This window comes from Bidens hawaiensis, unplaced genomic scaffold (genome assembly GCF_021521415.1).
Source record: "Bidens hawaiensis isolate Kalapana, Puna unplaced genomic scaffold, B.hawaiensis_p1.1 tig00028338_1, whole genome shotgun sequence".
NCBI lineage: Eukaryota > Viridiplantae > Streptophyta > Magnoliopsida > Asterales > Asteraceae > Bidens > Bidens hawaiensis.
The window spans coordinates 173,420-199,102 of NW_027494630.1; the positions used below are offsets into that span (position 1 = coordinate 173,420).

Here is a 25,683-nt window from a genome sequence, read left to right on the forward strand (position 1 = left end):
CCTTGACCTTCATAAGCATCCATCCAGGCTCCAGCCCATCAATCCATAAGCAAGCCATCATTGTTATGTTAGTGTATTTAAACCGCCAGTTTTGTCGTTTGTCACTTTCTTATTACTTTATTAGTCCTCATAATTTATTTAAGATCAACTAAATCCCTATAATCATTCATACTTAGTTTATTCATAGATTATTTTTTCATCAGTTACCCGTATACTACACAACTATCAAGCTAGCTAGTGTATACTTGCATATATCCGCTGGACCAACTTAACCCATCACCTATACGCCCATTCCAAGCTTTTGACTTGTTACATCACACCTAGCTTCGGCTAACCCGATCCGAGAGTTTGTAAGGTCAAATTCCATCCACATGTTTTGTTGATGGTGATGTCCGATCACATAGGCTTCAATACCTAAAAGATCCGAATTCCCAAACGTAAAGCAATGTATTTGATCATTCCCTTTAATCATTCCAGGTACTTGAACCAATAACCTCTCACCCGATATACCCATTTGTGCACCCCAAAACATCACGGTCACACTCGGTAACACGGGTAACACGACCCGACCCGTTTCCGGTCTATACGGTAACAAATGAAAGTCATAGTATCCAAAAACCAAGATCATCAATTCAGCACACATTTATCCCAAACTTGTACCATGTGTTATTACTGGCTTTCACAAGAATTGTTTGTTTGTTACCCAAACAACAAACAATGATACAGTCATACAACAGGCTCCAATTTGTCCATTCTTTAAGATTGATTTTTACTTTTGGAACATGTTAAAACGGGTATGAAAATAATTCATAAACTTTTGGAACAAACACTGACTAGTTTGCATGGTTTTTAAGTAAATTTTGAGACAAACCATTAACTATGGCTTCAGACCTATTTGGTTTAGTTGGTTGGACCGGCAAAAGCGGTTCGCTTAAACCCGTTTTTTAATTTAAAAAATTAGTCCATTAGATATTTATTATGATAAAAAATAACTCATGAACATTATAGATATGAATAATATGTATACTCTAAAAACAAAGGCAAACAACTAATTAGAACTTCCAAACCATGAATCGAATCGTTAAACCCAGTTTTTTTAAACTGTAAACCGTATCTCGAACATAAGTATAACAATTCATGTACTCCTGTCGACGAAATCTTGACAAATTTACGCATAAAAAGGCCATAAAACCAAAAGTAACATACAAAATAAATGTTATGTAACTGTCATTCAAAGATATAAAAACTTATACCATTTCTTGCAATCTTCATCTCCCATATCTTCAAATTTGAGGATCTTGTTACCATTTCTCTATAAATATCACAAAGTCATGCCTTTACCTATAAACACATCACAAAAACATTAACCATTTATTAACATAAATCATACATTGAAAACAAAATGTCGAAAAGTTACCAGTTTAAATATGCAAATGTACCTTCTCATTTTCAATCTATTCTTCTTTGATTCTCATACTTACACAAAGTTAACACCTTTAACCATTGAACCACACGGTTCAACTAAACCGCCTCAGAACCCATCTGTTCGCATCAATCCCCCAAGTTCTGTGCCGCCACGAACCACCCGCAGTCGATGTTGAACTTGAACCACCATTAAAGCAAGAAAACAAACTATTCAACACACGCCTAATCCGACCACTTTCTCTAGCACCATAGTTACCACTTGCAGCCCATGAAATCCTTCTCGGAGCACCATTATTAAACCCGCCATCCATTTCTGTAAACACTACCGGAAACTCTCGCTCACCGCCTCTCCTCCCGCCCGAAAACCGCCCCACCGCAAACCCTCCGCCAGGCAGCCGCCATATCGTTAACCCAACCGCCTCTTCTTCATTTCCCGCCCGATTATTATTATTATTTCCGTTCACATCATTGGTTTGTACAGAATCTTGATTCTCTGGCGGCAGTTCGTGGCGGCACACGGGGCAAGAATTACGCAATGCTAACCACGGTAGAATACAATCCGAATGGTACAAATGCTTACACGGCATCTCTTTAGCTTTGGTTCCTAACTCAAACGGTTCTTTACAAACCGCACAATGCGGATAAGTGTGAATATGTTTTTCTTGAAACTCAATCGTCGGCATCGATTCAATAGCCGCTTTCGACGCAGGCGGATTATTTTCAATCCTCCCCAACCCATTCGCTTCAATCTGCGACAACTGATCCAAAAACCGATCAAAACCCGAACCCAACAAAAACTCAGACATACTCGCCGGTAACGGCCTCAAACCCGACCCCGCTTCATCATCATAGTACAACTCAAACCCTCCAGTTCCCGATTCATTTTCCCCCGCTTCCGGTGTGCTACCATTGCTAGTCGGTCCACGTAACACAATAACCGGATTAAACGGTGAGCGATCACCCGTGTTCCGTCTCGCCCGGCGGAGCACCGGTGGAGTAGGAATACGATTCGGGCTCGGGCTCGGGCTCGGGTTAGGGTTTTGGTCATTAGTGGGCATATACATCGCGGCAGCTGGAAACCGACGGTGAATCGATTCGGGTAGCATCGATCCGGTTAACTGTGTCCTATCAATCTCCTCTATAAACCCCCCATCGCAATTCGGGCATATTAACGATGAATTTTGTGTAAGAACACTTACGAAACGGTTGCATCTGTAACACCAGTAGGATGATGATGAAGCCCCAGGGATTGACATCAATAACCTGTAATTAGATCTGAATAACAATAATAATAATAATAATAATAATAATAATAATAATAATAATAATAATAATAATAATAATAATAATAATAATAATAATAATAATAATAATAATAATAATAATAATAATAATAATAATAATAATAATAATAATAATAATAATAATAATAAGAAACTTATTCTTCAATAACAGGGAAATTGATCAAATTGGAACCTGAAAATTGAAACCCATGTTCTAAAATAACTGAATCGAATACCCAAATGAGAAATTAATCGTTTCTTCAATTAACAATATGATCAAACAGTTCAAATTAAAACCTCAATAGTTCAAATTAAAACCTGAAAATTAAAACCCATGTCCAAAAATAACTGAATCGAATACCCAAATCGAAAAACCAATTGATTCTTCAAATAACATGATCAAAATATTCGTATACCCAAATCAGAAACCCTAGAAATAATAATAATAAGTTGTGGTCTTGAAAATTAACCTTTCGATTGAGCAAACTGAGATTTAATTGGAAGCCGGTGATCGGAAGGTGGTGTCTCCGGCGGTGACGGAGAATGAATTGATGGGAAATTATTATTATTTTTATTATATATATTTGGGGTAAAGCGGCGTGATACAGGATACTCATGATGCCCACTATCGGGATGGAAGTGACACGTGGCGAGTGGTTACTGGCGGCAGTGAAAGTGGGTGCTTTTAAGAGTTTTACCGAACGTTACAAGATTTTGAAACTTTTTTACTTTGCAGTTGCAACCTTATTTTGAATTACACACGGTTATATTTTGATTTGATAAAATAACAACTTTTTTATAATATTCTTGTACCAAATGAAGTTATTTATAAAAATTTATATGACTTGTTATGAGAAAACAAATACTTTGTGTAAAGAAATAAAAGTAGTGCCAAAAATACTTTGATGTTTTAAATCCAACGTTACATGTTTTTGTTATTTTCATCGGTTATTACATTTATAATAATCTAAAATTTAACAAAATGTAGTGTACAAGTAATTATTGCACATCACGATCAATGGAGTGGTGGTCTGGAGTTCAAATCCCACAAACGACAAGCTAGCTTGAGCAGATTTGACACAAGTAATTCACTCATTGGCTTGTATGAGATAGGTTTTAACATTGTATATTAATAACTAGTATTATGATTCTAGCTTAGACGTAAAATTGTTAAGAAATTAATCTGTTTAACCCAGTTACGGTCTTTAACTCATTCAAGTCATTAAAAATAGGCACCAAAAAGGTTTAGACAAACAAAAAGTAGACGTAAAAACATTTAAACACGCATGCTCGGTTCTCTTTTTACTGGCGCATAACTTATTTGATGACTATAGACAAACATATACACAAAGGTAGTTACAATCGATAGAAACTGAACTGTTTTGACATCCTCACATGCATGCATAGACAAATACTTCTTGTCCTTATCTTTAAGTTTCCAAACTTAGAAAGTATAATTGCAGCTTCCATCATCACTTCTAGCTGTTGGGTCGAAGTTATCCGCACCGCTATCCGTGCACCCGGGCGGGACCGGGACCTGGATCTGTTGGGCTGCTTTTCCTGAAACCAAACCACATAACATGAGCCAAAACGTCCCAAAACAACACTAAGAAAAATGCATCAAATAGAACCCATGTTAAGGTTCAATGGAGCTAACCATAGAACTCTCCACGGTTTATGGAATCCCTGTTAGCATCCCCGAGTGCAGCTGAATCTAAATAGGTGTCGGCTAGCTGGACTCTCTTCACGTTCTCCTGTTCTTGAACCAACATGTTCCCATACTCTAGAAGTTTTTCAATTGTTATCTTGGGTTGTTCAAATGTTGGAGGGCCTTCCTTAGAGTTTACGAGATTCTTCCCAATGGATTCGACCCCAACGCCTGAAATCCACTTCCTTACTTCATCGTCGTACACTCTAGCCCTCAATGCCCCAAAGAAATCTAAAAATGTACCAAAGAAAAACAGTTGTAAAACATTTTACACTTTTACATTAACTAACAAATAAACGTACACAGTAAAAGTCCAATCAAAATATAAGGTCAAGAAAGGATGTGATGATCGAATGCAAAACTTATTAGAATAGATTCAGGTTATAACATATTAGAATAAATGGATCATGGATGTCCGGTTAGCCTACTAGAATGGATACAGGTTATAACACAAGTCACCTAATGTTAACAAATATGATCTAATCCATTTTTTTTAACATAACTAATTTGTTATGATTAAAAGAACAATCTTAATTACATAACAACCTATATTTTTTAAGTAAAAACAATTACAGATGGTGAAGTTCAACTTACTTCACTTGTTTTACCTATTTAATATGCATGTTTCTTTATTAAATGACAATAGCTTGTAACTAATCTAATGATAAACATGTAAAATGGATTAAACGAGCTGACGGATCATACCTATGGACTGGCCTGGGAAAGTGTCTACTACTTTGGTAACGTCCGCAGTAGAGACACCATCAGTTCGGAAGATACCCATGCATACACCAATTCGGTCTTCTCTAGTCGGAGCCCAGTAGAACTTCTCCATACGCCCATCACGAATGAGAGGAGCATAAAGGGTTGAAAAGTTGTTACCAGTGACAACAATCGGAACACGAGGGTTTTCTTCCTTATTGTACATACCGGGAAGTTGGACATTGGTCGGGTTATCAGTGATGTTCATGAGAGTGGCGTTCACCATTTGGTTATTGACCGTATATTGTGTAGTTCCACCCATTCTTCCGGCTCAAGCGTCCAGATCGTTGATGAACAGGCAACACATCTTACCCTTCTTGATAATATCCGCTGCTTCACGATACCTTTGCCTGATCAACTTTGCTGGTTCTCCGGCGTTTCCACTTTCTAACTCTCCCGCACTCATCATAATCGGGCTAGGAGTATTAGAGAGAATATATTAGCTAACGTTTATTGTTATATAACTAACATAGTTAGAAATTATGACTTGATTATGTTTTTGTGTAATTATTAATAATACTACAAAATACCTGACGGGGTTTTGATTATTCTATAGTATCCATACAAAACGCTTGTCAATCTTGAATCAAAATGAAAAGGTTGATCATCAAGATTAATCAAACTTACGTGATTCCCAACTTGGCGAACACAAGTTCGCATTGGAAAGATTTTCCTTGACCTTTGCCTCCCCAAACACCCAAAATGAGAGGAACCTATAGAACGGAAATCAGGATTATCGTTGTGATATGAACCGCTTAATTAACAAATTAATTAATACGGTCCAAAACCTTGATGTTAGGCAAAGTCATGAAGTTCTTTGAGATATGAACAACAAGTTTGTCCATGAAAGCTGGGGCAATGTAGAATCCATCACTAGTGTTGTCTAAGTATCTAAAGATTCAAAAAACACATAGAATCTTGGTAAACCACCAATAGATAGATAAACAGAAAGACAGACAGGCATATTAATGCTTACGTGCGAATACCGGTGCTAATGTATTCGTATGAACTCATGATTGCATAATGGGTCCCGTCACCTTGTGGTGCTTGGAAGAGAGAATCAACCATACCCTTACCTCTGGTGATGTCTTGTTGATCATCAGAGATATCGTATGCGAGTCCCTTCCATCTGTCTTTATCGGTTTGCTGGGTTTCATCGATTTCCTTCTCGGCTGCAAGTACTTTGAAAGAGAAAGACTTGTTGCTATTGTTTGTTAATCTTGAAGTCATTGTCTTCTTCAAGCTGGCACCCAAGAAAGTTGAGTTTGGGATTGCAGCACTACCAGTGCTTCCATTCAAGCTCAACTGTAACAACAATATATATATATATATATATATATATATCATTTATAGCAAATTAAACAAACCCACAAAACCTTTTGAGAGTCTTGATCTAAACACAAATAAATTTTAAACTAGGGATAGCAATTTCTACACAACCGGAACACAACACGAAAATAATCATGTACTAGAATGGTATGTTTAGCTCGTTTAAAAAATGTGTCAATCTGGGTTGACCTGTTAGTTCAATAGGTCAACTCGCCAACCTGTTTGATTATGCATGGCGACCCGCCAATGTGTTTGATTAAGCAGGTAGGACCACTAACCATTTATGACTCATTTAACCCATTTATTTACAACCCACCAACCTGGTTAACACGCTAACAGCTTGATTGCTACCTGTCAGCCTTAAAGACACGTTTAAATAAATGAGTTAAACTGGTCGCGTTCAGTTTACACAAATTTAATTGTAAGCACGTCAGCATTTATGTTTTTTACATGAATACAAATAACGATAGTGCTTATATTTTATAATTTAACTTGTCAACTCGACATGATTGACACCTCTTTTTCAAACATCTAATGCAAAGATTTTATGGATGTATAGTATCACACTCTTAAGTCTTAACAATGTAGATCGTATCAAAATGTATATATTTCATGGAGCAGCAGAAGACTGAGGATGGAGGGAGAGGATTACCGGAGCGCGGTTGACGGCTCCAACGGTGGAGACAGCAGTTGCCATGATGTCAGTGACTGTCAGAGAAGAAGCTGTTGAAAGATATTGTGCATAATGATATGAAGTCAACAGGATAAGATATAACTTATATATAGACAAGATTTGCTTTTCAACTGTTAACGGCCACACAATGAGGATATCTAGCGATGCCACATGGGTGTTAAATATTGATTGTTGGCATAACCTTTGATCATAACCACTTGATATTTTGTCATCAACTATCTTTTTGTACTTTTCAGGAGAATAATTGAAGTGTCATAAGTCATGTTCTTGTTTTTATACTTTTAAGTGGAACAGAAATGTTTGTCCACAAAACTAAAATAAATAAATAATTTGGATAATGTTGATGTGAAATATATAGATGAAGAAGATATTTTTAAGCAAGCATTATTGAATGTTGACAGATAATTATTGTAACTTTTTTATTTTGTAAAACAATGAGTTTATTTTGCAACCAATACCATAATCGGTTCCATCGTTGCATAATTTGAGACTGCTTCATTTCGGTTTGAAACCAGTTGAAAAGACATGAAAGAAACAAATTGAAAATCAAAAATTTTAGTCGCAATCCAGTCTTAAAATCTGTAACCAGTTCAGTTTAGTGGCAAATTAGTAAGAAAAAACACGAAAAAGAAATCCGGTTGGAAACTTTGTGACCTTTTCATTTCCGTCACAAAATTTACGAAGCTTTCATTTCGGTCATAAATCAGCCTCAAGAAAAGAGAAAAAATAAAATAAAACTAAAAAACATCGGCTGTAAACATGGTTGCAAAACAAGAGAAAAATAAATTAAAAGTTAAAATAGCAAAATATAGTTTGAACAATAATATTTAAGCCATTGTGTTTGGCACAATTATGGTTATTGATGGTCTAACTATAGTCAATAATGGATTTTATGGCCAATGATTGTTAATTAAGGTTGTTGAAGGTGGTAATATTTAGTCAATGATGATCGACTTGGGATAATGTTGGTCATGAACTAGAGTTATTAACTGTTTAAGTAAGGTCATTGCTACTTGCTAGTCAATAATATAATAGGCGGCACAATAGGACGAAAAGGGTGCTAAATTCAGTTATTTCATAATCACAATCTTCTTTCCTTTTAGGTAAGTTCATTTTGGACGGGCCATTAATGGTGAATAAAATTTTGGCGTGGGTGAAAAGGAGAAAGATTAAAAGTTAAAATCTTCTCTTTAAAGATAGATTTTGAGAAGACCTGTGATAATGTAAATTGGATTATTTTTTTATTATCTACCCGGTCACAAATGGGGTTTCCGAATATATGCCGCAAGTGGATTCAAGGTATTCTTAAGTCGTCAAGGTCTTCGGTGTTGGTGAATGGGTCTCCACTTTTCCTTTTGATTATGAAAGAGTTGTCTTGTAAGATGGTGTGAGTTGGGCTTCTTGGAGGACTTAAAAGCAAAAAATGGGGGTGCGATGGTGTCTCATTTTTTATACTCGAATGATTCTATGATTGTTGGAGAGTGGTCTATATCTAACTTAAAAGAATGTGGCTAGGATTTATGCTCAGGCCTTAACATTAACTTCCACAAGTGACAAGTCCAACCTTTATGGTTGCGAGGTGAGTGGGTTGAAAGGGGAAAACATGGTGGGTGTTTGGATTGTAAGTTGGGCTTAGTTCCTTTTTATCTTATGAATAGAGTTAACAATTGGGATAAAGTGATATTTGTGTTTTTGACATCTTAGTCTTGTGAAAAACCCGGTCTCTCTCTATTGGAGGAAGGGTTCATGTCAAAAAGTCTGTTCGTGAAAGTTTACTCGTTTATTATTTCTCTCTCTTCAAGGTGTCTTGTAAGCAGAGACGAGCGGGTACCGGTACCCATAAATACCAGTTTGAAGACAAAATTCGAGAACTACCGATACCGTAACGATACCAAAAACTCAAAACTTGGTACCGATTCGGTACCGGTACCAAAACGGTACCATTACTCATTTTGCTTATCCCTACTTGTATGGTTGTTGGCATCTTAAAAGTATATAAGTCTTTATGGGAAGGGTCCAACAATTTCCAAAAGATTCATTGGGTGGCTTGAGACTGGGTGGCGCTCCCAATATCCTATCTTGTGGATCATGTCGAAATAGGGTAAGTGCAACGACGATTCACAGATATATGAAGACACGATATGACCTTTGAATGAAGATATAGTGAAGTAGATAATATTCAAATTAGGACATTATACATTTAGTTTATTAAATTAGGCATAGGGTTTGATTTGTAAGTCAATAAATATCATTCTCCATCATGAAGTTAATGGTGACTTTTGTGAAATCCTAAAAAATCTACGTGTTTATGGGTCTGTAATCAATATAACCTTGAATTCTTCCAGGAGCTAAAAGAGAGATTTTTATTCCATTCCCATAATGAATTTTTGTTTACAAACACCCCTCTCTTCGCAAACACGAGTATTGGTTCAAGCAGAATTTGTTCGGTCCAAAGACTATGTTTTTCAACTTTGTGGCATAGACAATGGATGCTCCAAGGCACATGACTAAAAATAACTCCATCCTTGAAAATTTTCCTATCACATAAAGGTCCATGTTACATTTGCGTATAAATGTTAACTTCATTGGAACTAGAATCGGAGGCTAACACTGATTTAACTTTTGGAATTATAAATTAATGTGACCTCACAAGGTTTAATATTTTGAGTGTCTCTCAAGTATGTGATAAAAAGTTGTCTATGTTTTTTGCTAAAACTGATGCAAAATTGTTAAAATTCTTCAATCGCAAGAATCTTAGAAAGAATCCATAATAAGGCTTAGAGCATCTCCAATCGCAATGCCCTTCGACAGGTGAGGAAGAGCGAGAAATAATGAAAAATCCGTCTCCATGAACGAGAAGAGTGGAATGTGAGGAGGGCCACCTGCAAAGTTTCTAACGTGGAGGAGAGAGGTCACATGTGCGTCGTCTAGTGCAATGCGGATGGTCTTGTTTATTTTTTTATAAACAAATAATATCACCTCATTAATTCTCAATGTACTTTTCTCACATTTTATTATTACTTTGTAATACTCATTTTTATGGAACGACAACTCGCAAACACGCAACTCTTCAACAAACATGGGATTTGAACCCTTGTTATTTGGAAAGACAAAACATTATATAACACATTGGTAGTTGGGCCAAAGATTCTTTAGTACTTTGTGACACTCAATATATTCTAAATTGTAATTCGTGTAGGATATTAAGAAACATACTATAAGATTTTTTTAATGGGGAAATCACAGTTTTTTTCAATACGTTGTATCGTGTATATATTTGAGTTACAAAAAATATATAGGGTTAACTTAAAAATGTTGTTAAAACGTCAACTGGGCTTAAAAAATCAGTAAGTCATTGACAGGCCCATACCGGTTCGAAATAGTGTTAGGTGCTGTTTGTTTTTGCAGACATAAACTGTCTGTAAGCTGATTTCATCTGTTTTTATGTCTGCAGCTGAAGATGTGGTCTGAAGCTCTGTAAACTGAAAAAATAAGACTGTTTGTTTTTATAAGTTAACACGGTCTGCATAAACTGAAAATACAAACACATTAATTAATAAATTATTTATTAATTCATTAATATCACCAAGAAAGGGAAGTACAAGGAGTTCCAGAAGACGATGTAGAAGAAACTCCATTGTTACTATTCGAATCACCACCGCCACAAACGTCTTCGTCGTCGCCAGAAGACGTCTCCTCCGTCTCCAACCGTGATGGCGACGTGTCCGGCGTCTCAAACGGCGTATTTCCGGCGACCCTACTCTTTCTCCCGTTTTCCTCACCGTTGTACACCGGATTCGAAATGGATGGGTGGCATGGGCGATTAATCCCATCGGGACCGGAATGGCGGGGGCTCAATCGTTTATCGCGTTCAAGGGTTCCAACGGATCGATGACGGTGAAGACGTATAATATTAGCTCCTACTCGTCAATTGTTGAAGGGAAGATTGTGTTTGAAGTGCCGGAGGCTAGTGCTGAGTTTTCCGGTGGGGTGATGAGGATTTTTGCGACGATGAAGTTGCCGGAGGCGATGACGGAGGTGAATCATATCTGGCCGGAGTTTATGGGATGCTTATTGTTGTTTTTGGATGGTTGGAGAGGAGGCAGCAGGAGAGCAGGTAGGGTGAAGATGTGTGAAGCAATAATTTTTAGCTTCTTTTTTAAGATAAAAGAAGCTGATTTCAGATCTTATTTTAAAAAAAAAACAAACAGTCTTCATGGGTGATGTCTGCGCGCCTGCAGACATCACCCCTCCTGCAGATGTTTTAATCAAAAACAAACACAACCTTAGTTTCTCCTTTCCTTTTTCTCTTTCTTGGTCCTATATTTATTTTATTTTTATATTTCATATTTGCTAGTTTTAGTATTAAAAAAGTAAATATCATGTCTTGTAACAAATTGATAAATGGTAGGGTGATTAGAGTGTGGAATACGAGATCAATAGTTCAATCTCTATAGAAAAAAAAAAGAAACAAATTCATAAATGTATTAGAAAATAAAATCAAAGGGTTGGTGGCTCATTGGCAAATGCAAAACCTTTTAAACACAAAAAAAAGGTTCAATTTGCCCTTAAAAAATGGAAAGTTTACAAAGACGGTAATGACTAAGTAATTCATTTTTGTCCATATATAAAAGTTGAAATTATCATTATTTTTTTTTTAACGACGAATTTCTTTGTCTACCACAAGACTTGAACTCAAGACATCCCAAAGTCTCCTAATCCAATTTTTTAAAGGCTTTGTCTTTTTTATTTTGATATTGGACCACCAATCCATCGATAAAGTTGAAGTTATTCTACAAAAATGTAAATGAAGCCTTCCGTCATTATGCAGTGAACTATTCTATTATCATCTAAGGAAGAAACTTTATTAGTTAACCCGATAAGGTGTTCAAATTAAGGCAAGGTGTTAAAAGTCTAAAGATCATAGAAAATATTAAAAAGTAAAAGAATATAAAAAAATGAATAAAGGAATAAAAGACATCATTCTTATGGGTCAAAAACAGGTTCAACTAAAAAGTATTTTGGTTAAGAGTTTGTGGTGTCAATTTGATGTTGGGCTTGTAAGCTAGATATACTTGCTGTGTTTAATGTATGATGTTCGTTGATTATTTTGATGTTTTTTTAACAACTAAATATTACACTTTACAATGATTGAACCCTAACTTCCTTTGACATTAATGTGTTAGTAGCTAATTGTTGTTGTTTCATGTTTGTTATTTTTACAGTGGGAATGGCTTATTTTGATGTTGTAGTTTGATTTATTTGAGTGTTTTGTGATTAAATACATTTTATTTTTAATATGAAAACAGTAAAAACTAATTTGTTATTATTTGGTTTGTTTTTATAATTGTTTGTTGTTCTTTTTTGTTCTTTTTTGCTAATTTCCGGTTATAAGTTGGTTCATATATTTGGCATGCATTTATATAATTAAAAATAATAATAAGCGGGGGTTTGAAAGCATCTCTTGTTTGGTGATTACACGTCCAACCACCAACCAGCACTAGACTTTTTAAAATCTTGACACATTTAAAGAATTAGTCTTATGAGTCGACGTGGGCCCGTGTAGTGCACATATTAGTATTAGAAGAAAAAAAAGAAAGAAAATCTATTAGAATTCCAACTAATTTAATGAAAATATGTGTAATGTGTCATGTGTGTAATTAAAAGTCATTTTTTATCATTATTTCGACTTGTGACAAATGATTATGAACGACTTGGGTCAACTATTAGTTATTTCGACGTATGTGTTCACAATTATATTAATGCACACGTCTAGCTTTAGCTTTGTAAGTTAATATGACTGTTTAGAAACTAACCACATAAAAGAATTAATCTTTAAAGAGCATTCTCATCCCATCCTCCATAATTATATGAGAGGGATTGGTAAATTATAGGGGTGGGTTTTAAATGATTGTGAGTGTAAATTATAGGGTGAAGAGAGAAATGTAGTGATTTTTTGTAAATTTGGGGAATATTGTTTGCTCATATTTATTTTTTAATATTTGTTGGATTGGTTGTGAGTAGAGCAGAGAGAAAACTGTAATGATAAAAGTATTATTTAATTAAACATGAAAGAGAAATATAGTGTTTTGTAGTGTAATTATAGAGATGTGGATAGGGAACGAAACGTGAATGCTCTAAAATGTTACCATTATTAATACTAATACATTCGTCACATAAATATCAACTCTCTCTATCTCTCTCGGTCTATAGTATTTTTAAAACAATTTTTAAATTTGGATAAAACACTTGCAAAGAATTAAGTTCGAGCTGCGCAACAGCAAAAATATTACCACGATCGTCGATTCTTGTAGGCCTACCCAAAAGTCTACATTTCCGAAGTTATACTCGAGTGTTGGATCTCTTGCAAATGCCCAGTCTTTTAGTCGTGTATCCATCCTACACCAACTAACAATATCCCCATGAATTTGATTTTTTGATCTTTTGAGTGAGCCAAGTGTTGATGGCTCGGTAAGAACGTGGCCTATTTTACCGTATTCAAATAAGTTAATACTTTAATAAGTGTTTGGAAGTCCATAGCGATACTGGAAAATCGATTAACTTACTATATCTAATCTTAACATCTGCATATGATTAAACATAAAGTCAAAAATGCTAAAAGTATTTATTTTTTTATCAATGTGTGACCCGTCACGGAATGGCTTAAAGACGTTTATTCTAATCTACTCGCTAACATACGCAAAAATAACTATTTTATAGCTGATCATTTTGTTAATATCAATCATGGTCTTGGAAGTGGAGATGTAGAGCCTTAAAAGTAGGTCATCTTTTAAGGTTTAAATTAAAAAAAAATTGGTGTACATATATATTTTTTTTGTAATTCGGTTGTTTGTTTTAGCTCAAGTGTCTTGCTAGTTAACCGGACCGGTTGAATAGAAGTTGTTCGGAAAAAAACACGAAAATTGTTGTAACTTAAAATCGTGTAAGGTGCTTAAAAACTCCCGATGTGTTTCACAATTTATTTATTTGGTTATTTGTATTTCAATAATCACTTAGTTTATTAATAAAAGCAATACGTTCACTTCATTTATCAATTCAACATAAACTTGTTGTGGTTATTGAAGAAACACTAAGTTACCCCGGGCAGATTATGGATAATCTGGGGGTTAAATAGATGTTTCCCACGAGGGGTTAGATCCGGCAAAGATGGTTCTGATAACCTGCAAAACAGACACCGTGAGCTCGTCACTGAGAGGGGGGGTACCTCCTTGTGAACACCCTCCGGCGTGAGAATCAGACTAGATTGCTCTTGAATATAAATGTATATTAAGAGATTGCTAGAGCAGATATCAGGTATAAGATGTAAGATACAAGATAAGATCAGATGATCATACCACTTGGGGTATTTATAGCCGAAGCTAGGTTTCCAAGAGGGTATAGCCGGCTGAATAGTATTCCTGTTCTACCAACTGTGGCCTACGCACGTGCCATGCTGGCAGTTGGTGGGTAGGCAGCGGCTGACAGTGACCAGGCCTGCTGTGTACTATTCCTTTTCCACCAACTGCAGGCTATGCACGTGGTATGACAGGAGTTGGTGAGTAGGTAGCGGCTAATAGTGACATACAGTACAAGAGCATGCTGCTCGCCATACTGTTGTCAATGGGCTGTCGTATCTCTGGTCAGATCTTTTGCCCATACCTCGTCAGGTACAGTACAAAAGATCTTCCAGTATCGTACGGACTGGCTCATTTGGGCGGGAGTATTCCCCCTCCCGCCTTTGTGCGGGATTGTTCCCGGCTTTGCTCATTCCTTCAGGTGACTACTGAATTATTGAGAGCTAAGTGCCTTGTGCGTGTAGCCTTGCTGCGCGGGTGGCCTTCCCTGATGGCTTGTATCCGCAGCTGCGGGAACAGGTAGAGTACACCATTGGGAGGCATTTCCTGCGGGAACAGCTTGCGTACTGCGCGTAAGGACGTCACGTCTCTGAGCATGGTGGGTCCTGCGGATCCAGTTGGTTTTTGCGCAGACGTCTCTCTTCAAGGTGAGTCCTGTGGGTCCAACTGGGCTCTGCTGGGACCTACATCTTCAAGTCCCCCCAGTCCAATGTTCTTCTCATGAGTGTTTAATAAGTGAGGTGAACTTTTGGACTTTAAGCAAAGGGTTTTTGAAAAGGGTTTAGTTTTAAGGTTTTCCATGGGGATTCTTCCCGCGGAAGTCCTTATGTCACTTGCAGAAATTCCTGACTTTCCTGCTTGATCTTTGGGTATGATGCGGGTAGGTCTGTAACCTCCTCGCAAGTCAGGAGCGTTGAGTCACACTTGTGTGGATTCTCCATGAGGTTTTGGTAGTTTTGAACATAGTGATCAATTATGTTAAAACCACCAATTCCATCTTGGAGCTTCAAACAATGTAGTTCTCGACGTTCCCGCTATGCGGGGATGTTATTCCCGTTTCCGCAAGCATTGCCCAGAAGATCCTTCTTGGTTTCAATTCATTGCAGAGTGCTAGGTATGTGAAGGGTTTTGCCTTGACACTGTACCCGCACTCGTCTTACGGTTACTTTACTTCCAAGGTATTCCTGGCGTCAATTCCCTGCGGGTGCTAAGTATGTGAAGGGTTTTGCCTTAACACTGTACCCGCACCCGTCTTATAGTTACTTGGTCGCCGAGGTATTCTTGGCTTCAATTCCCTGCAGGTGCTAAGTATGTGAAGGGTTTTGCCTTAACACTGTACCCGCACCTGTCTTACAGTTACTTGGTTGCCAAGGTAAGGGGTATTTTCCCGCTTACTTTTGAATCTTTTTGAATTTTTGAAATTCGAAGAGTTGGTGAAAGGATAAGAACAGTCCAAACTGTTGAAACGTCGTCCGACGGTTTCTTCTGACTGTGTCAGGACGTGCAGGAAGTTATGGTGACGTGACAGTACATGGTCATTCCAGACGCTTTTTCAGGCGCGTGGGCGCGATTTTTCGGGCGCGTGGCCGCGAAATTAATGGCACGCGTTCTTTCAACAGCTGTTGCCAGCTTGCTCTTTGCCACGTGTCATAGTTTCATTGCACCTGCGATTTCTCTCTCTTCCGCATTAAATTCATCGCATTGATTGCGATTAGTATATAAAGGGGGAGAGGGTCCTTTGTAATCCACACTTTCACTTTTCTCTTCATCTTCAAAACGATTTCCGGCAAATACTCTCCTTTTCAGTCGAGCATTCTCTTGAAATTGTTCTCTTTTTCATACCTGCAAGATGTCTTCTGCTTATGATCTTGAGGCTACAGCCCAGGAGGCTGGGGTGTACGCCGAGAACCCGTCATCCACATCCGACAAGGATGACAAGAGTACTGCTGGCGAGTGCCAGTGTGCTCTGCCTGTCGATCTATATCAGTACATCGTCAGGAAGTTCATGCTCGAGTCTCTCGAGCCTGAGTTTCCTGAACCTTATCAGACGGTGTATGATGCCCCCTGAGGCAAGATCGGGGTATATGCCGCATTCTTTGTCTATGGGAATCTTAGGTTCCCCTTGACGAAGTTTGTGTACCGTGTTCTGGAGAGGCACGGTGTACACCTGACCGAGGTACACCCGATGGCGATCACAAAGATTCGCCACTTCGAGTGGGTGTGCCGGATTCTGGGCGTTGAGCCCTTCGTCGACCACCTGATGACCTTCTACTCTTGGAGGTGCATCCAGGGGTGGTATACTCTGATAACCCGGATCAAGGGTTTGAAGATTTGCGCAACCGAGCGCAGTCTTCGTTCATGGAAGCGGGAGTTCTTTTATATCTCCGCTCGCGCCATCCCCCTTGCCACGAAGTTCAAGAATGGGCAAGCACTCCCCAGCCTTCACGCCTCCAACTACCAGGAGGCAGAATGGTTCTCAAAGATATCCCGAGTCCAATCTCCGGTTTACCGCTTTGCGGAGTCCGTGTTGGTGATGCTCGGGATGAGCCGGGTGTGGAAGGATGCGGAGGCGCAAAAGATCCCGATCGTCCTTGAATACGGTTTGAACTCTGTCCCTTACGGTATGCTCTGTCTTCTTTGTTTATATAGGTTTGTCTTCTAACTGTTTTTCTTTTATTTCAGAGGGGAACGACTTGCAGTCGCTACTGTATCCGCGGGAGGCTGATAGTCCCGCTCGGATGGGTACTCGTGCTCTAGATGAGAACGAGTTGCCCATCCTTGAACAGACGGCGGATCGGTTCGTGGAGGTCTACCCGCCAGGTCACGAGATCCTGAGCGCCAGGCGGCCAGGTAAGGCGTTATTCAACCCTCGACCCCTCAATGCTGAAAGCTCTGCTGGAATTCCTCTAATCTTGTGTTCTGATGAGGAATCCGCAGATGGTCCTCCGTTGGTGCGGAAGAAGAAAGCTGCCGGCGGGAAGGGGAAGGCGAAGGTGGCCTCCACTGCCGATCCGGTGCCTCGGTCTGATTCAGAGACCGAGAGCGAGTAGGTGGCGGGGAACCCTGGTGGTGATAAGACCACTGCTCCGGAGGCTGTGACGACTGTCACCTCCGGAGAGCCCAGGATGACGACGGTGAGCGGCGTAAAGAGGCCGGCTCCATCGGGTTCGTCCCCGCCTGTCCGCACTTTTAGGCTCAAGAAAACCCGTAAGTCCAAACTTCCTTTATTTTTAACTTCATAGCTTTCCATCATTAATACTTATCTTCTTTGTGCAGGCGTGGATGCTACCGCATTCCAGGGTGGAGCGGGGAGGAGTACCTCCAGACCCATGACGGTAGGCTTGGTCAGCCTACCTGAGGCGACGACCCAGGCGGCTGCGCCTGCTTCAGTTGGTTCAGTTGCTCACCCCATTGAGCCAACTGTTCCAACTGTAATGACATCACCGCCGGCTGTCAGTGCCATATTTACTGAATCTTTCACTGAGCCGGCGGTTACTTTTTCTGCGGACTCCGCAGCGGCGACCACGGTTGTGAGTTCACCTACGGTGAGTTCACCTCCGTTGGTTTCTACTACCGCAGCGGCCTTCACCATGCCTCCTCCGTCATCGGCAACGACGGCCGATCCTTCAGGTACGCTTGGGGCTTCTCAACAACCTCTGCCTCCTTCCCATCAGCCTGACCTCTTGGACGGATTTCCCTTGGGTTCAGGTGATGGTTTTGGCGGCTATCGGCCTGTTGTCGACCCTACAGGTGCGTAGGGTTCTTTTGGCCTTTTTTTTTTCCATATCATCTTTTCCTAACTGCTTTTTGTTTTTTGCAGTGTCGGATTCCAATGAAGTGTATGTTCCATGATGGAACATCCGCCGAGGAACAACCCTTCGCACGCCTGTGGAGTGCGTGGAGTGGGCTCGTCACGCAGCTCCCAGTGGTGCGTTGGGGGAAGCCATGGCTAGCTACCAGGAGGGTAGGCTAACCAATGAGCTTCGGGTTCTCCTGGCCCGGATGCAGCCGCGAGTCGAGCTGCTTTGTCGTGAAAACTACAAGTTAAAAGCAGCTCGCATCCAAGAAGTAGCTCAGGCGCGGGCTGTCCGGGAGGAGAATAGAAGGCTTACCGCAGTGGCTGCGGAAAAGGAGAAGGCCTTCAAGGCCCTCGAGGTTGAAGTTCAGGCCCGGCTCGAGGCCCGTTCCAAGGCTGCCCAAGCTGTTAACGAACAGCTTCGGCTGGCTAAGGAAACTGCACGGAACGCAACCGAGAGGGCCACCAAGGCTGAAGCTGTTGCTGAGCCTTTACGCCTCGAGAATGAGGAACTCAAAGCCAAACTAGAGGCGCTCCAACAGGCTCATGATGCCTTGGCGATGGAAGACGCCAAGAAGCTCCAAGAGATCTTGGACCAGAGGGGCGTGCTTGACCACACTGAGCGGAAGCTAAAGGGTGTTGAAGAGGCTGCTGCAAAGGAAGTGTTGCTTGCCAACCTCAATAAAAGTGAAGCCGAACGCGCCCGTAACCAAGCTCAAGCCGCCCTCCAAGAGGCTCTGGTTGCCAAGGAATGGCTTCTTCGAGAAGCGTTGTCTCAGGTAAGCTTAACTTCATAATATCTTTACGCTTTTCTTTGTAAATAGAAAAGGTTTTGATACTTGTATTTTTTCTTTTTGTAGGTTGTGCATCGGGTCTTCACGGATACGTCTTATGACGATGCTATGAGCGCAGGCCTCAACGCTTCTCATGAGGATGGGGAAAAGGCCAACTTCCTGCTTGGTCTAGGGTTCGTTGAGAAAGGCATCCCGCCTTCCAACTTCCCTTTATTTGATGTGGATACTGAAGCTGTATACGACCAAGCAGTGAACCAGTATGCCGCCTTCCCGCATCCGGTGGTGGAGAAGGTAAACGAAGTTGCCGCTGCTGATGATGGGCTAGCTATCCTTAAAGCTTTCCTTGAACCGCCACACTCTACTGATGGTGCGGTCCAAGTGGAAGTGGTCCTGAGGCTTGATCTTGAAGATCCCTTTCCACCATTAGAGTAGATTTTTATTTTTGTATAGCTTCTTTTGTATGCGGGTATGTACACAGCAATCTTTGTAATATTTGAATTTCGATGGAATAAAGATTATTTGCCAATCCCTTGCCGTGTTTATTTCACGCTTATTCTGATTTAACTTAGCAATTTTTTTAGTACTTAGATAATTTAACTTTTCAACGTGGTAGATAATAAGTTAAAGTTTTGCGTCCTCTTTCATGATTGTGCGGATAAGACCGTCACTTGCACTTAGTAGGATGGCTAAACTTTACCTATATCTGACCTGCGTGGAAGTTTTCCTCATCTTTTCCTTTGAAATTTTCTAAGTGTTTAGAATAAGTTAACCTTTGAACGTGGTAGATAATAGGTTGAAGTTTTGCTTCCTCTTTCGTGATTGTGCGGGTAAGACCGTCACTTGCACTTAGTAGGATGGCTAAACTTTACCTATATCTGACCTGCGTGGAGGTTTACCGTTTTTTGGGTTTATGCGGGTTTTGCCGCCTTCCCCACGCAACGACTTTCCACGTAATTATGCGGTGAAAACCGGCATATTCGTGTGGAAAGTTCATAAGTATAAATGTAAAATCATCAGCATCGATGTTCTAAGGAGAATCATTTCCATTAGAAGTGGCTCTGGGCCTTTTCTTTACAAATTTGGAATTGATCTACATGCAAACTGTGTAATTGAGCTCCCTTCTATGCTGCTGGGATGGGAGTGCCACCGAGCCGATATGCACCTGGTTCGGGATCTCGTTGTTTACGCAGTATGTAGTCTCCGGCATTGAAGCTGCAATTTTATTCGTGTTTTCCCCAGCTGGGGTTCTACACGCATCAGCCTGCTCAGCGTTCGTTACGCCACGAGGTGTGCGAGCGTCCCATCTCTGACAAATGCTTCGACGATGTCCTTTACGTCTGTGCATTCTTCAGTGTTGTGGCCTTTTGTCCTGTGAAAGTCACAGTATTTGCTCCGATCAGCATTGTGACGATGTCGGATTATTGGAGCCTTTGGCCATGGGAGCTCCTCAGTGGCGAATATCTCGGTGACGCTTTTGGTGAGTGGCGTCCATCTGGAGTTCTGGTTCGACTGTACGTTATCCCTTCCGCCTAACCGATGTTGCAAGCCGGATGAGGTGTCAAAGTTTACCCTTGACTGCCAAATGCCTAGCTTCCGCTTTTTGTTTAGTCGGGCAGTAAGGACGTTGTCTTCTCTTGTTTTCTGGGTGTAGAGGTTTGTGCTCTGGGGGAGATCTCTACCCAGTTGCTTCTCCGTTTCCGCAAAGCGTTTAGCTGGTGTCATGATGGCATCCCATGTGGATGGCATGCCATCTTTACCCGTTAAGGTGCGGATGAGCTCTGGGTCGTTTGCGCCCTGGATGAAAGCAGCGCGAATAAGATCTTCGCTAATATTACCCAGACTTAGCTTCTTTGAGTTGAAGCGAGTGATGAAGTCTGGCAAAGATTCATCTTCCTCTCGAATGCATTTGAGGATTGTCCATTGCTCTTCGGTATACTTTCTTTGTTGGCTGAAGTGTTGGCTAAATTTTTGCTGGAAGTCTTCCCAATCGTAGATGTGGTGGACCGGTAGACGATCGAACCACGCTCTAGCTGCCCCAACAAGCGTCATTTGGAACATGTAACACCACGTAGGTTCCGTCCAACTACTGACGGTTGCCCCCGCTATGAACCTGTTCAAATGATCGTCTGGATCAGATATACCATCGTAAGTGCCGATGTTGGACATCTGTTTGGCACTTTTCGGGACGATTGCTTCCGCAATGTCCCTTGCAAATTTGGACGTTCCCGCCTTTGCAGCAGTTGGTGTAAATGTTTTGGAGAAGTCACGTGGGTTTTCACCTGCGTTTTTTGGTTTGAAGGTTTCTCCAAAACGCCTTCTCGGTTGGGAGTCTGTTTCCTTACGCTTCCCTTTCGCCCTATGACGAGGGTTTGCGTCACTATCGGATTCCTCCGAATCATTGTCCCAGTACTCTCCGAATTCCTCAGGCTGTTGGAGTGAACGTAAGCGTTCATCCAACTCGGCTTGGAATTCTTTTTGACGTGCTTCCGCCCACGCTTTAACTTCATCGAGTGTTTGGCGGGGGAGCCTCGTTCGTTGTCTCTCTAACTGGGTATCGGTGAATCCCTGTGAGCGATTATTTACTGCACTTGCCCCAGCTTGGGTAACTGGGGTAGTGTTCGTAAAATTTACTGCACTTGCCCCGGCTTGGGTAACCGGGGTAGTGTTCGTAAAAACTGTGTAGTCGCCGGTATTCCCCTGAGTAGCTGGGGTTGTGGTTACCGGAGTTTCTTTAACCATCTTTCCAGAAGTTTGAAAAAACTGAAAAGAAATGAAGTTCTAGCTTTTATGCACGGATGGCGCCAATGAAGAAACACTAAGTTACCCCGGGCAGATTACGGATAATCTGGGGGTTAAATAGATGTTTCCTACGAGGGGTTAGATCCGGCAAAGATGGTTCTGATAACCTGCAAAACAGACACCGTGAGCTCGTCACTGAGAAGGGGGGGTACCTCCTTGTGACCACCCTCCGGCGTGAGAATCAGACTAGATTGCTCTTGAATATAAATGTATATTAAGAGATTGCTAGAGCAGATATCAGGTATAAGATGTAAGATACAAGATAAGATCAGATGATCATACCATTTGGGGTATTTATAGCCGAAGCTAGGTTTTCAAGAGGGTATAGCCGGCTGAATAGTATTCATGTTCTACCAACTGTGGCCTACGCACGTGCCATGCTGGCAGTTGGTGGGTAGGCAGCGGCTGACAGTGACCAGGCCTGCTGTGTACTATTCCTTTTCCACCAACTGCAGGCTATGCACGTGGTATGACAGGAGTTGGTGAGTAGGTAGCGGCTAATAGTGACATACAGTACAAGAGCATGCTGCTCGCCATACTGTTGTCAATGGGCTGTCGTATCTCTGGTCAGATCTTTTGCCCATACCTCGTCAGGTACAGTACAAAAGATCTTCCAGTATCGTACGGACTGGCTCATTTGGGCGGGAGTATTCCCCCTCCCGCCTTTGTGCGGGATTGTTCCCGGCTTTGCTCATTCCTTCAGGTGACTACTGAATTATTGAGAGCTAAGTGCCTTGTGCGTGTAGCCTTGCTGCGCGGGTGGCCTTCCCTGATGGCTTGTATCCGCAGCTGCGGGAACAGGCAGAGTACACCATTGGGAGGCATTTCCTGCGGGAACAGCTTGCGTACTGCGCGTAAGGACGTCACGTCTCTGAGCATGGTGGGTCCTGCGGATCCAGTTGGTTTCTGCGCAGACGTCTCTCTTCAAGGTGAGTCCTGTGGGTTTAACTGGGCTCTGCTGGGACCTACCTCTTCAGTTATCGACTTGTTATTTTGTCAAAGTAAACATTCAAGTAGCTCACTAATTCTTGAGTGGTTCTAGCTTGCACGACTTTGTTCCCTAGTGGGTCCAGCACAAGGTCAAACCAGGCAGGCGGGTGTGCAAACCATGACACATACTTGGTCAGCAAACCTAAACCATGGGCTGGTAAATGAAGGTGGTTCGTTGGTTTGGACTTTCTGGCCGGACCAATTCAATCACCGGTGTATTCAATATTGAAATTGTAACATGGAGGCCATACCACATTGTCAACAATAAAGATAAACTCCATTTTTGGAAAGCTACATCATGGAAAATGACCACCCATAAAATGCCCATACTCTGAGTTGTTATTTATTAAAAAATATATATACAATTTTATATATGTTTTTTAACCTCCATTTATATAACTAATAGTCAATTGTCCCATCTGATTATCTCTATTTCGCGAGTGTTTACGACTAAAATATTAAGCTATGTTGGGTTAACCAAAATATTAATTATTATTATATAAGAAAGAGTAAATAGGCTAAAGTGATAGTATAAATTTGATGCGGTGGTAGAAAACTTGGGTTTCTCAATAAAAACCCAAATTCAATCCTCACTTACAAGTTATAACACTTTAAGGGAACATGGGTAGCTCAGTGAAAAAAAACTATGACCTTTGTAATCTCTAATTCGATTCTGAGAACGTCAGGGTATAACCACCAGCGGGTCTTCGGGTAGGGGGGTTCCCCGACCCTGGAGATAACGTGTAGGCGCTTAAGGGTTCCGTACATCTGAGTTGGGCCAGCAGGCGGTGACCTTTTACCACTGGATAACCCCGTACAAAGTACCTAAGCATTATATATTTGTTGGTTGTTAAAAAAAATAGTCTAAATTTAGTCAAAATAAAAGTTATAATTTAAAATATTCATTTCAAATTTATTTAATGATTATTTAGGAGTTATCATTCCATCGTCAGGTATAAACATTCATTTGTATAAACAAATAGGATGCATTCTATAGTAAAACTGAAATGACAACATTCATTTGTATAAACAAATAGGATGCATTCTATAGTAAAACTGAAATGACATTTGTATGGGTGGACTTCACCATAGATATAATTTCTTTATACACTAGAATATAATTATATATATATATATATATATATATATATATATATATATATAATTAACAAACTGTGAAACAACAGTCCTATTTCAATTATTTTTATAATTTATATGAAAAACGTGATAATAATATCCATATAATTATAATACTAAATATTTAACACTTTCTTGATATTTATATATTTTTTTGAACCACTTTCTTGATATCTTTTATGCGTGAATATATTATATAGTTATTATTTACTTCTAGATAATCTCAAAACAAGTTGTTGACAAACTGAGTTGAGTTGCCATAAATGCACAAAACAGATGTCCCCATTCATACATCTTGTCACTCTTTTCCCACTTTAGGAAATTTTGTTTAATTATTATTTGGCAAATTCTAAAGGTACACCATGTACACCTATTAAGTAGGCATATTTGCACATCATTCAGCATACGTTTCGTATGCTCAGCATACGTTGCGTTTGCTGTAATACTTTGTCAGATATCATACGATTCGTATGTAATGTTATACGGTTCATATGGTTTTTGTATAAACAATACGAATAATATAAAAAGCATACGATTCATATGAACAACTTTTAAGTAAAATTAATAAACGTTTCGTATGTAATGTTATACGGTTCATATGGCTTTTGTATAAACAATACGAATAATATGAAAAAGCATACGATTCATATGAACAACTTTTAAGTAAAATTAATAAACGCTTCGTATAAAAAGGATACATTTCGTATAGCTTAAATACGAATCATCTAAAATGTATACCGTTCGTATTTGAATGTGTAACAAAATAAGTTTTACTTGTAACCATCTAAAACAAAGGCGTAAGCTTTGTCTCCAACAATAGTGATTGCATGTAAGCTTCTTGCACCAGGACATCCTTTTTGGTCAACTGCAAATAATAATATTTGCAGTTAGTAAATATGGTTTATTTGGTAAAATCAGAAATCATGAACCAGTGATCAATTTGACATAACTAACATCTAAAGATGAATAAACCGGACAATAATTACGGTTTAAATGAATTTGATAATGATTTAGCTTGAATTCAAGAACAGTAGAACACTAATTCAATGATCCCTTTAAATAATTACTTTCATGTTAATGAATTTTGCAGCCTGCTTCTACTGGAGAACAAAGTGTAATCTAACTAGGGCTGTAAATAAACCGAATGTTTGAAGAACTGTTTGGCGGGCCATTCGACCATGTCTGCTCTTTTAATATGACGAACACGAGCAAGGAATTTCGTTCCATTAACTAAATGAATGAACACGAACATAGGCCATGTTCATTCAATTGTGAAGACTTTGGGGCGGTTTTGGGTTTGACCTAAAAAAGACAAAACCATGAACATTTCTAAATACTAAACTCACATAGTTGTATAACAAATACATAAAAATAAAAGCATTAATATTCATCAAACCCCAACATAGTTTGAAAAGAAAATTACTGCTACATCCATCCAAATTACTAGAATTCACACATACAACAAAAAAAGATAACGTTTATGTGCGTCAACAATAAAAGATAAAACCATAATAGCTAAATTGTGCATTTATCATACTAGGCATCATCATAAACCATGATCCTCGTCACTACTATCACCAAAATCATCATCATCATCACCGTCACCTCTAT

General features: G+C 39.8%; 2 pseudogenes across 2 annotated transcripts; both read right to left on the reverse strand.

Annotated features, from left to right (window-relative positions):
- Window positions 1-1,019: 1,019 nt before the first annotated feature.
- On the reverse strand, window positions 1,020-3,732 carry LOC143576904 (E3 ubiquitin-protein ligase RDUF2 pseudogene; annotated as a pseudogene). The gene is made up of 3 exons (XR_013143019.1): window positions 3,179-3,732; window positions 1,440-2,700; window positions 1,020-1,341 (listed from the first exon to the last, which is right to left on the reverse strand). The product of XR_013143019.1 is annotated as an E3 ubiquitin-protein ligase RDUF2 pseudogene (transcript).
- Window positions 3,733-4,080: 348 nt separating this feature from the next.
- On the reverse strand, window positions 4,081-6,486 carry LOC143576903 (ribulose bisphosphate carboxylase/oxygenase activase, chloroplastic-like; annotated as a pseudogene). Its single transcript, XR_013143018.1, has 6 exons — window positions 6,155-6,486; window positions 5,967-6,069; window positions 5,806-5,891; window positions 5,122-5,594; window positions 4,366-4,647; window positions 4,081-4,268 (listed from the first exon to the last, which is right to left on the reverse strand). The product of XR_013143018.1 is annotated as a ribulose bisphosphate carboxylase/oxygenase activase, chloroplastic-like (transcript).
- Window positions 6,487-25,683: the final 19,197 nt, after the last annotated feature.